This window comes from Bidens hawaiensis, unplaced genomic scaffold, assembly GCF_021521415.1.
Source record: "Bidens hawaiensis isolate Kalapana, Puna unplaced genomic scaffold, B.hawaiensis_p1.1 tig00000820_1, whole genome shotgun sequence".
Classification (NCBI taxonomy): Eukaryota; Viridiplantae; Streptophyta; class Magnoliopsida; order Asterales; family Asteraceae; genus Bidens; species Bidens hawaiensis.
Genome location: NW_027491048.1, coordinates 1,347,731 through 1,359,577, shown reverse-complemented (window position 1 = coordinate 1,359,577; position 11,847 = coordinate 1,347,731). Strand labels below are relative to the sequence as shown.

General features: G+C 43.7%; 1 pseudogene; it reads left to right on the top strand.

Moving 5' to 3' along the window:
• Nucleotides 1-1,740: 1,740 nt before the first annotated feature.
• Nucleotides 1,741-2,913, top strand: LOC143541101 (leucine-rich repeat extensin-like protein 4 pseudogene; annotated as a pseudogene).
• The last annotated feature ends 8,934 nt before the right edge of the window (nucleotides 2,914-11,847 follow it).

Sequence of the window (11,847 nt, the reverse complement as noted above, 5' to 3'; positions counted from 1 at the left end):
GAATGTCACATCCTAACAAATTCTCCCGCCTTCACCTGATGCGGCTGAAATTAAATGATAGAGGCAGGAATCAAACCTAGGTTACATAGGTCACTGTCTCAAGGTTACATGTTTAATTAGAGCCATATGTAAATCCCAGCTTATAACTCACAAAAAGTTTCAGGTTCCAAATCGATTACCGTGAACACCAAACACTATCCTGTTTTGTGGGGCTAGATTTCAACCAATTGAAATAAACAATATACCTTTTTTTTTAATTATTATAATTATTTAGTGATAAGAGCATTACAATCTTATTTTTAAATCCAAAATTACACTAAAACACACAACATTTTCTCTCTCTTTTCAATTAAATAATATATTTTTATACTTTTATAATTACCATTTTTTTTTCACTCACCGCCTCTTTCATACACAAGTTAGAGGAAACATTGAGTGCCTATCTCATTGTTTACAAGTTAGAGGAAACATTGAGTGCCTATCTCATTGTTTACGATACTTTAAAAAAATACTTTTAACTAAACCATTAGACATAGCTTAAGAATGATTTATAAAATAGATGACAAAAATATTATTTATAGTTATCCCTCATTTGTGGCCTAGTGGTAGGAGGCTAAGATTTTTAATGGAGAGTTAAGTTCGAATCTCACTTGTATCACTTTGTGCGGATATTGGTAATAAATGATTTGAGCTATACCTTGTGCAAAGGTTGTCAATTTAAACTCCAAGCACACCGGGGTTTCATCCCAACGTGTGTTACGCCAAAGAATTCTACTCTTGTGGTAGCACAACAACTGTCAAGTGGCTGTCGGCGGTATGATTTCCCGGGAGAACGCCCAAGCGAAACTCTAAAAGCTAGCGTGGACCCGGTTAAGACAACATAGTCTGGCCAGAGTAAAACCTCGAGACTTTCAATATTGAAGAGTGCGATAGCCTTAAATACAAGAAAGTCGTTGTTAGAAAAATGTAAATTAGTTGATCCTTAATTTTTTTTAATCTTTTGGAGTTGACTAAACATATCACTCTAAATTTAATCCTAGATCAATGAGTTTTTTAAACGACACAATGTTCAGTTTTGTATGTTCACTTTGTTATGTTGCGACCTTTTATAGGCACAAAGGCTATATGCCTATACCCAACAAATCCAACAAACCACCAATCACATAACCTCATGAATATGTGATCTTACTTTACTATTTTGATTACCTCCTAGAGTATACAATGCATACATCATCCCAACAAAATTAAACTAAAAATGATAAAAAGCTTCATCTTTCAAGTCATATTTCAAATATATATTTTGTTTAACATTCTTGAATATGTCATTATCTTCATAACTTATTTGACTTCTTAGCATCAAACATTGAATCCGATCCATTGCTTTATCCTTAAGAAAACCTCCATAACGGTGGATGTCTTTCTCTCTTAACTACTTAGAAGTTAGCATCTCTTTATCAACCATTGCAATCTTCAAACAACCATCAATTGCTTCGGATTCGTCTTAGAATTTCGCCCTAAACCTACAAAGATCCTCCAATCTCATCATGTTTCAACATCAAACATGAAATCAAGCTTCAAATTTCAATGATTTTGTCACCCAATAACGTTCTTTGTGACTTGAAAAATATATATATGTCATGTACAAGACAATTATTACTTACTAGACCAAAAGTTCACAATGATCCAAATTGCCTATATAAAGCACATAATTAGTTTTAGGCTATGTGAAAAATTAATAAAATGGCGTCCAAAAGTGTCACAACTAGTACTACTGCTTTGGTTTCCTTTCTAATATTATACCTAGCTATTTCTTTCAACAACATTGCGGCCAAACACCGTCGTACGACCACCACTAAACATCACTCCCACCACCATGACGTCACCAATGCATCAAACCCGCGTCTCCAACAAGCTTATCTAGCACTTCAAGCATGGAAACGTGTAATTTACTCCGACCCATATAACACAACTTCAGACTAGACTGGGCCTTCGGTTTGTGACTACACAGGTATATACTGTGCTCCATATCCAAATGACACGAGTATTACAACAGTCGCGGGAATTGATCTAAACCATGCAGACATCGCAGGTGTCCTCCCTAACGAACTCGGATTACTCTCGGATCTTGCACTTATCCATTTAAATAGTAACCGCTTTTGCGGTATCCTCCCTCTCACTCTCTCAAACCTTTCTCTCCTCAACGAACTCGACCTTAGCAACAACCGGTTCGTGGGCCCCTTCCCTTCAGTTGTCTTAACCCTCCCATCTCTAAAATATCTTGACCTTCGTTATAACGAATTCGAAGGTGCATTGCCTCCCAAGCTCTTTAACATAAACCTCGACGCCATTTTCATTAACAACAATCGTTTAACATCTATAATCCCTTCCAATATAGGCTTAAGCACCGCTTCAGTTGTGGTTTTCGCTAATAATAATATTAATGGATGTATCCCACCAACTATTTCCAATTTTGCAAACACCATGGAGGAGTTGTTATTAACTAACACGAATGTATCGGGTTGTTTACCGCCCGAAGTAGGGTTTTTGTATAAGTTAAGGGTTTTGGATGTGAGTTCTAATAAGCTAGTTGGTGAGATACCTTATAGTATAGCAGGGTTAGCTCATTTAGAGCAGTTGAATATTGGGCATAATATGATGAGTGGTGTAGTTCCTTCGGGGGTTTGCGAGTTGCCAAATTTGGCAAACTTTATGCTTTCTTATAACTATTTCTTTGAGGAAGAGGGGGTTTGTAAGAATTTGACGTCGAGGCGGGTGAAATCTGATGATCGAAGAAATTGTTTACCCGAGAAGCCGCTTCAGAGGAGCAAGAAGGATTGTGATAAGGTGGTTGAACACCCAGTTGACTGTTATATGCATCCGTGTGGTGGTGATGATCACAAGCACCGTACGTAATGGAATGATACATTGGTAACTTGTAACGTGTAATATATTGTTGTTGGTCTTAATTCCTAGGTGTTTTAGTAATTGAAAGATGTCTTGTTACTAATGTAAATAGGTTGTAGAAATTATATATGTAGTTGTGCACTTATAGCAATTTGATAATAATCCCAATCATATAAGGGGCTATATAATGGGTCTTAGGCGACATATGAAATGTTGATGACAACGGTCGTTGCTCGACGGAGCTATGTTGATCAATCTTATGCGACATGTGAAGCGGTTAGGTGCACCTTACATTATTAAAAGTGTTATGTTTAAAGAACATATGAATGTGCATACTTTATGTTGCTATTATGCTATATGTTATAGACATGGTCACATAGGTTGTTATGTTATAACCAAATATGATGCGTTTGTGAATGAAGGAGCAAATAGTAAATCAAATATCATATAATCAAACTTATAATTAAATTAAGTTAGTTTTGGATCAATTAATCAGACTTGTAAGCTAGCTCAATTGATATCGGAGAAGAAGTAAAGAATTAGGCTAAAGAATACAAGATCTTAAGTTTGAATTTGCTTCAAACAAGGTTTTATCAGAATACCCTTTGTGCGACGAGATCCCCTCATAACATGATATGGTGAGCTATCAGACGATATATGCGATCATGGACTTATGTAGTCGCCTTTTACCATTAGATTACCCAAATATAAACTTTATTCATTAGTTATTAGTAAAAACGGAAAACACCATAGAAGTAACCAAGTTTCAAATTTGTTTCAATTAAGTCACTCATATTTTGTTTTGACTCAATCAGGTCACTGAACTTTCAATTTGTGTCAGTTAGGTCACTTAAATTTCAATTTGTGTTCTAAAACGATATGGACAACTACTGAAGAAACGTGGATCTACTCACTGGTAGCAGATCTACTTTCCTCGGGTTTTGATTGTACTATTTCACCGATGGTTCCTCTGGATCTGTGTTCTTCCACCTACAAAATGAACAACGCCGTTAACTTACCCCTCAGAAAGGGACAGAGGGGTCCTCTTTGGGGTAACCCTCCGGCGTGAGAATAAGTATATGGTGGAGAAGATAATAATGTGTGAGTAAGGGAATCTCAAGAGTATTGCTTAATAGCTGAATACTGTATGATTGTGTGACTGTGTGTTTGTATGTAACTGACTGTGAGTGAATGTAATTCAATATGATTGAATGTGATATCACTGCCTGTAACTGTCAATGATTGAGTATGAATCTGTCCATCAAAGTGGAGTTGATGCTGTATTTATAGTGCTAGGGTTTCCACTGATTGGGCTCAACCTCGTTGGCCTCTTCCAATCGCACTGCGCCACGTGTCCTCTGGGACACCTGGCGCTTTCTCGTTGGTTGTAATCACGTGGTAGCACTTGTGTCATGCTGAGTTGTCGACCTTTCATTTGGCAGCTGTCAACATCAGCATATTCTTACTCCTTAAAAAGATGCCTTCTGGAAGGTTGTCTGACGTGCACAATCAAGGTTGCCCTAATCCTGATTTGGATAAGGACGAGGTCGATTATGTGCATGTGTGATATGCGTCAATCCTGAGGATGCGCGAGGTCTTCTCTTTATTCTCACGCGCAGATATTTCATGCGCAGATGTGATATGCACGAGCATGTGATATGCGCCGCGCGCTGATGCGCCGCGCGCATATGTGATGCGCGAGCATATGTGTGCCTGGGCAGATGTGATATGCATGAGCATGTAATATGCGCCGCGCGCTGATGCGCCGCGCGCATATGTGATGCGCGAGCATATGTGTGCCTGGGCAGATGTGATATGCATGAGCATGTAATATGCGCTGCGCGCTGATGCGCCGCGCGAGCATATGTGTGCCTGGGCATATGATGCCTGAGCATGTTCTGTATGCGCCATGCGCATAGGTTTTGGCTTTGTGCCTTCATAATGTCTTTATCTTGTGGGTTGACCCGCCTTGCTCGGTGTTGAGGCGGGTACATACCTCTTCAAGCCCCCCCAGTCTAATGTGTGTTTTATCTCGCGCTAGCGCAGTAAGATAGATATTAGACTTACTGATTTGGTCTTTTTAATGGGGTGTTGTCGTTTTCTTGGTTGTTTCCATCGTTGCGCGAAGTTCTATCCATTTGGTTGAAACGAAGGGTCCAAACACGTGGTTGGTTGGTGGTGACGTGTGCTGTAAACGTGTCAGACGTTTCGTGTGCTCGAGGTGCTACAGTTGCCTTTCATGTCCCCTCGCACAGCTGTCTGGAACACGTGTCGCGCTCGCATTGGTTTGCACCTGCGAGTGGGGGCGCGTCTCTGCTCCGTGGCAGTTCCGTTACGTTTTCATGTCCCCTCAAACAGTGTCAAGGACACGTGCCGCCGCCACGTTGCCTTACAGCTGCGATTGGGGGCGCGTGAAATCCGATCAGTTGCCAAATTTCTCTCTCCTGGGCCTATAAAAGCAAGCCCTTAGGAAATTTTTTATCTTCATCTTCATTGTTGCTATTTTCGAATTTCTGCCTTTCATATTCTGATTTGAGTGTATTCATCGTTTCGAATCTTCGATTATCTGCTGCTGCAGTTGTATGTCTGATAGTTCAGACTCCTCTAACCCCTCAATCACCTCTATTGCTTCTCGAAGACGCCGTGTGAAATCTGTGGTGATGTCGACATTGAAGCAAAAGGGCAAGGGGAAGAGGGTTGTTGAGACCACATCGGAGGAAGTAGGGAGGACCAAGGCCACGAAAAGGTGGAATGAAATCCCCTGCAAATTGAGGCAGGCCGATCTCGACAGCCTCATCTCGTCACAGGGTTTCCCCCCTGTGTTTGGCTGCATGTTGCCTGTGGCCGGGCAAACGGCGGCGGACCCCCCTCCCGGCTATATTTCATTGTACACCCATTTTTTCACCCACTGCAACCTTCGTCTTCCGATGACAAGGCTTGTAGGCGCGGTGTTACGGTTTTTCGGGATTCATATATCCCAAGTCCATCCGTTTGGACTTGTGCGCATGACTCATTTCGAGTTCATGTGCAAATTACAGCGCGAGGAGCCCACCCCTCGGCGCTTTCAATTTTTTTACAAGCCCAAGATCCAAGATTCTTGGATCTCCTTTATTCCTCGCAGTCAGAAGGTTAAGTGCAGCACCGTGTCATTCAAGAGCCTTCATGACTGGTCTGAGAGGTTCTTCTACATCAGGGCTGGTGTAATCCCCATCCGCATGACGATGCGCGCGATCGATTCTGCGCCCGCGGATGCGGATGTTATTAAGAACCCAACCGGCGCCTGGGTTAAGAAACTGACCGCCGAACCATCCCCCGCCAAGAAAATTCGCGAGGAGGCGCTGGTGGGGGTCGGCATGAGTAAGCTGTGGGCCGACAGCGCGCTTGAGCCCGTTATCCAAGTCGACGGGTTGTGTAAGTTTATTTCATTGCTTTATTTCTTTTTCTGCGCGAACATAATTCTTTTTGCTGATATCACTTGACTTGTTTTTGCGCAGTCACCAAGGATTATATCCACGCCGCTTATGATGATCAAGTGGAGGGTGGCTCCGTCGCGCTTGGCGCTGGGGAGGTGGGCTTCCCAGATCGCTTTGATGACATGTTCATCCCTGTGGATCTGGAATTTGACTTTGATAGCGACGCGCCTGGTAAGCCTTCGCACTTATGCTTATTCCTTTAGAATACCAAAGTTTATTAACAGTTCTGTTGCTTGTATTTGCAGATGCGCTCGAAAACTACGAGCTGGAGCTCGCGGAAGAGGAGGAGGAGGCGCCCCTACTAAAGCGCAAAGCTAAGGGGAAATCTGGCGCAGGGGGCAGTAAGAAATAGAAGAAAGACGACACCCCTGTCGCTCATCCCCATGCTCAAACGAAGGGACCTGAGGAAACCCAGGTGTTTACCACCAAGGTTTCTTTAGCTTCCCTGCCTGTGAAAGTGGGCAGACCTCCTGTCCACTTGATGTATGGTGGCGTGACCTCCTCCCTTCGCGCGGCTGAAGAGAGAAGCAGTGTCGCGCCTGCGAAAGGTATACTTTGCTTACCCATAATTCTGATTGAACTTTTATTACATCTTTTCGCATTTGAATGTTTGCAGGACCGGCGACGGTAGCACATCAGCCTCAGGCGCAACAAGGTGTTGAGGCTGCGCCGGGGGCTGCTTCTAAGTCCCCTGTTCTACCCTCAGAAAAGGGTAGAATGAACTTTATGGCGATGTTCAACGCGCGAACAGAATTGCGCGAAGGTATGTTTTGCGCCATTGTCTTCTGAATTTTTTGTTTTGATCAAATCATAAACCCTTTTTTGTTGTTGATTTGTTCATAGGAGTTGTAGCTGGCGTACAAACTGCTGGTGACACTCCTGACGCCGTTGCCGGCGCCGCTGGTTCTGGTTCTGCTCCTGCTAGTGCTGAGTCTCCCCTTATTGGGATTACAAAGGAGCAGGAAGCCGTATTGCGCGCCGAACTGGCGGCGTCGAGACCTCCCTCGCCTCCTCCTACGCGCAGCCCTCTCCGCGAGGCTGGTTTGGAGCCCTCCAGGTCGCATGAGAAGAGGCCTATTGAAGAAGATGAGGAGGATGAGGGGGCTCAAGCTGAAGACTCCTTGGGAGACCGCGCCAGCCCTGCGATGCCACAAGACTTCGCAGCGCAGACTTCTGGTGGGGCTGGCGCTGACTTTTCTGCTTCATCCCCGCAGGTATGTTTTAATTTGTTGCTCCGCTGCGCGTACCTCCATATAAGTATGTTTTATGACTTAGAACATTTCTTGTGTTTTGCAGGAAGGTGACCACGTTTACCGCCCGAGATGGAATATTAATGAAGAGAGTTCCTTCCAATCCATGGGCGTATGCGAGGACTTCTGGGCTCATGCCGTGCCTCCTACTGAAAGGAGGTATCAGGAGGAGCGCACCCGCGCTGACTTGCTCAACGATCACATTTTCGCTGGGTCAGCTTTCTTTGCTGCCTCCCAAGAGCTTCATCGTGATTATATTAAAGTACGCGATGCTCTTGTGGCAGCCCAGCAAGAGGCTAAGGTGGCTGCCTGGAACCTTTCTGATGCTCGCGCACGAGCTGAGAAACTCCAGGCGGAGCTCAGCGAAAACCGAGCAAGTGCCAACACCGCCTTTATTAAGCGCGGGCATGAGCTCCAAGCTGCGCGGGAGAAGCAGCAGGTGGCGGAGGCCGAAGTTGCCAAGTACGCGCGGAGAGTGCGTGTCTTGGAACAGCAGGCGGAGGCGCGTGACCAAGCTATCGTCCAGAGTATCACTGAGAAATCATCACTGGAGAGCGAGGTTGCGCGCCTGAAGAAGGAGTTGGCGGCCGCGCAGGCCGATAGGGATGAGGCCTTGGCGACGGCAGCGTCTAGCCAGGAAGCACTTGATGCTGCGCAGGCGGAGAAAGAAAAAATTTTGGCGGCAGCAGCGTCTGATAAAGAGGAGCTAAAAAAGACCAAGGAAACTGTTGAGTTATTAAACTCCCAGGTTCCTGCCCTCGAGACGTCTGTTGCTGGCCTCGCGCAGGATCGCCAATGGCTGGTGTCACAGGGCATGACTCGTTGCGCTTTGGCGATGAAATATCCTGCCGAGTTTCAGGCCCTTGTGATGGACTGCAATGCTGCCGCGCTCCTTGTGGGTCGAGCTGAAGGGTTTACGGATGGGTATGAATATGGGATGTTGAAGAAGAACCCATCCGAGTACCCTTACAAGAGCGACGCGGCCTACGCGGACATGGCCGCGGTGGGGGAGAAGTATATGAATACTCCCATCCCCATCCTTGTGCAGGTACCTTGACCTTAATGAATTTTTCTTGATTAATTTTCCAAGTTTTTTGTACTCAATCCTTTTCTAATGATTTGCAGATAGCTGCGCTTGCTGACCAGCCCGACCTCGGCGCGCTAAAGAAGTTGCTCGATGAATGCGAGGGGGCTGGTGGCGATGATGGTGGCGCGGGGGATGTTGCCCCTGCCAGCGGCTCTGGCGCGGCGAAAGAATCTGCTCCTGACACCGTCGTGATAGAAGACTCCATTGAGGAGGAAGAACTTGACTATGGTCAGTTCGGAGATGAGGAGCGGGCCGCGCCAGATGCTGCGGGAGATGATGAGGGTGATGAAGTGGCTGACGTCGACGTGGAGACTTGAGAAGCCCTTCATCTTTCTAATTTTTTTTTGTTTTTTGTTATACTTGTAATTTGTAACTCATCACACTTGTAAATTTCAATGCTATGGAATGAAATTTGTTTTCCCTTTTTCACATCTTGCGCATTTCCATTCATCTCTTCATGTTTGCTTGTATAGATATAAGATATGCTTGCACGTTAAAATAAGAACAAGGTTGTAAGGAAATTATTTACTTAGCCATAGTCCTATTTTGTAAGTGGTTTCGCAGTATCTTGTTTATGCTGACACTCGCGATGACTTTTCACTGTTCCTTTTTTGCGCGTCGTTGTCGCGCGTTTTTTATATGGAATTATGAGTTTTAGCCATTACATGTCAGCATGTGTTACTCAGATATCCACTATGATTCCGCGCGCGACCTTGACCTGAGACCTTAACAACTATGATTTGGCATGTACTTTGCCTTAGTTGTGTTTAGGGATTTTTATGATCAGGCTGTGCGGGAAGTAAGATGGATGTTTGTGAGTGTTTTGAGCTAAGGCTCTTTGTTTTGGGCTAAGGCCCTGACGTTTTTAGAGTTAAGACTCGTTAACGTGTTTGAGCTAAGGCTCGTAGGTTTGGGCTAAGGCCCTGACGTTTTAGAGTTAAGACTCGTTAACGCGTTTGTGCTAAGTCTCGCGCATGTATGTTTTACTTCGTTTTATTTTGTTTTTGAAGTCAATATAGTGTTGTCATATTGCTCCAAATTAATAAAGGAAGTGTGAAACATGTATGCAAAGGTAATAGAACAAATATTGAAAGATAGCGCGAATCATCATTCATGATGGCTTAAAAGCCTTGATTATATATTTGTATTTTTACATGAAGCATTTTCTAAGCTGTGCTGCGTTCCACGCGCGCGGTATCTTTTTTCCATTCAAATCTTTTAAAGTGTATGCGCCTTTCCCCAATTCTTCTGAGATTTGATAAGGTCCTTCCCAATTGGGGGACATTTTTCCTGGGGGTATTGCGCGGCTAGCTTCATTGTTTCGAAGGACAAAATCATTTTTCTTGAAGTGGCACTCTTTAACGCGCTGATTATAATATTTTTCCAGCTTTTTCTTGTATTTGGCTTCATTGATGATACCCACGGATGGCGCCAACGAAGAAACGTGGATCTACTCGCTGGTAGCAGATCTACTTTCCTCGGGTTTTGATTGTACTATTTCACCGATGGTTCCTCTGGATCTGTGTTCTTCCACCTACAAAATGAACAACGCCGTTAACTTACCCCTCAGAAAGGGACAGAGGGGTCCTCTTTGGGGTAACCCTCCGGCGTGAGAATAAGTATATGGTGGAGAAGATAATAATGTGTGAGTAAGGGAATCTCAAGAGTATTGCTTAATAGCTGAATACTGTATGATTGTGTGACTGTGTGTTTGTATGTAACTGACTGTGAGTGAATGTAATTCAATATGATTGAATGTGATATCACTGCCTGTAACTGTCAATGATTGAGTATGAATCTGTCCATCAAAGTGGAGTTGATGCTGTATTTATAGTGCTAGGGTTTCCACTGATTGGGCTCAACCTCGTTGGCCTCTTCCAATCGCACTGCGCCACGTGTCCTCTGGGACACCTGGCGCTTTCTCGTTGGTTGTAATCACGTGGTAGCACTTGTGTCATGCTGAGTTGTCGACCTTTCATTTGGCAGCTGTCAACATCAGCATATTCTTACTCCTTAAAAAGATGCCTTCTGGAAGGTTGTCTGACGTGCACAATCAAGGTTGCCCTAATCCTGATTTGGATAAGGACGAGGTCGATTATGTGCATGTGTGATATGCGTCAATCCTGAGGATGCGCGAGGTCTTCTCTTTATTCTCACGCGCAGATATTTCATGCGCAGATGTGATATGCACGAGCATGTGATATGCGCCGTGCGCTGATGCGCCGCGCGCATATGTGATGCGCGAGCATATGTGTGCCTGGGCAGATGTGATATGCATGAGCATGTAATATGCGCCGCGCGCTGATGCGCCGCGCGCATATGTGATGCGCGAGCATATGTGTGCATGGGCAGATGTGATATGCATGAGCATGTAATATGCGCCGCGCGCTGATGCGCCGCGCGAGCATATGTGTGCCTGGGCATATGATGCCTGAGCATGTTCTGTATGCGCCATGCGCATAGGTTTTGGCTTTGTGCCTTCATAATGTCTTTATCTTGTGGGTTGACCCGCCTTGCTCGGTGTTGAGGCGGGTACATACCTCTTCAACTACTATATTATCGTATCGTAAGTGATATATTTACTAATAAAAGATAAAAAAATGTTGGTTTGAATGACGTTTTAGTTATTTATAAACATATAATATAAGGCTAATAAAATATGAGTGATTTAATTGAAACAACCTTAAAACTTAATTATTATTAAACAAAATTGACGTCAACAAAAATCAACTAAAAAATACTATACTTGAAAAGGAAACAGCCAAACACTCGGTAAAGAGAGGATAAGAATTCACCTGCAACCAAACACCATATTAAATCTCTTTCAACTTTCAGCCGCCACTAGGGTTTTATATCATTCTTGTTCCACTATAAATTGCAGCATCTTCTCTACAAGCACCCACAGATCCAATTTCAATCGATTATTTTCATCTCTTATTTTCTGTTAATTATTAATTAATTCGATTTTGTTAGTATGAGATGAGGAAAATGGAGCGGAGATGATATAATAATAATAATAATATCAAATGATCCGAATAACTCCTTGCTACGTTCTTTCTGATTCATATTATTCTGTTTTTGATTTACACTTTTTTAATTATTTTTTATATGTTTGTTGGTATTGAAAATAATC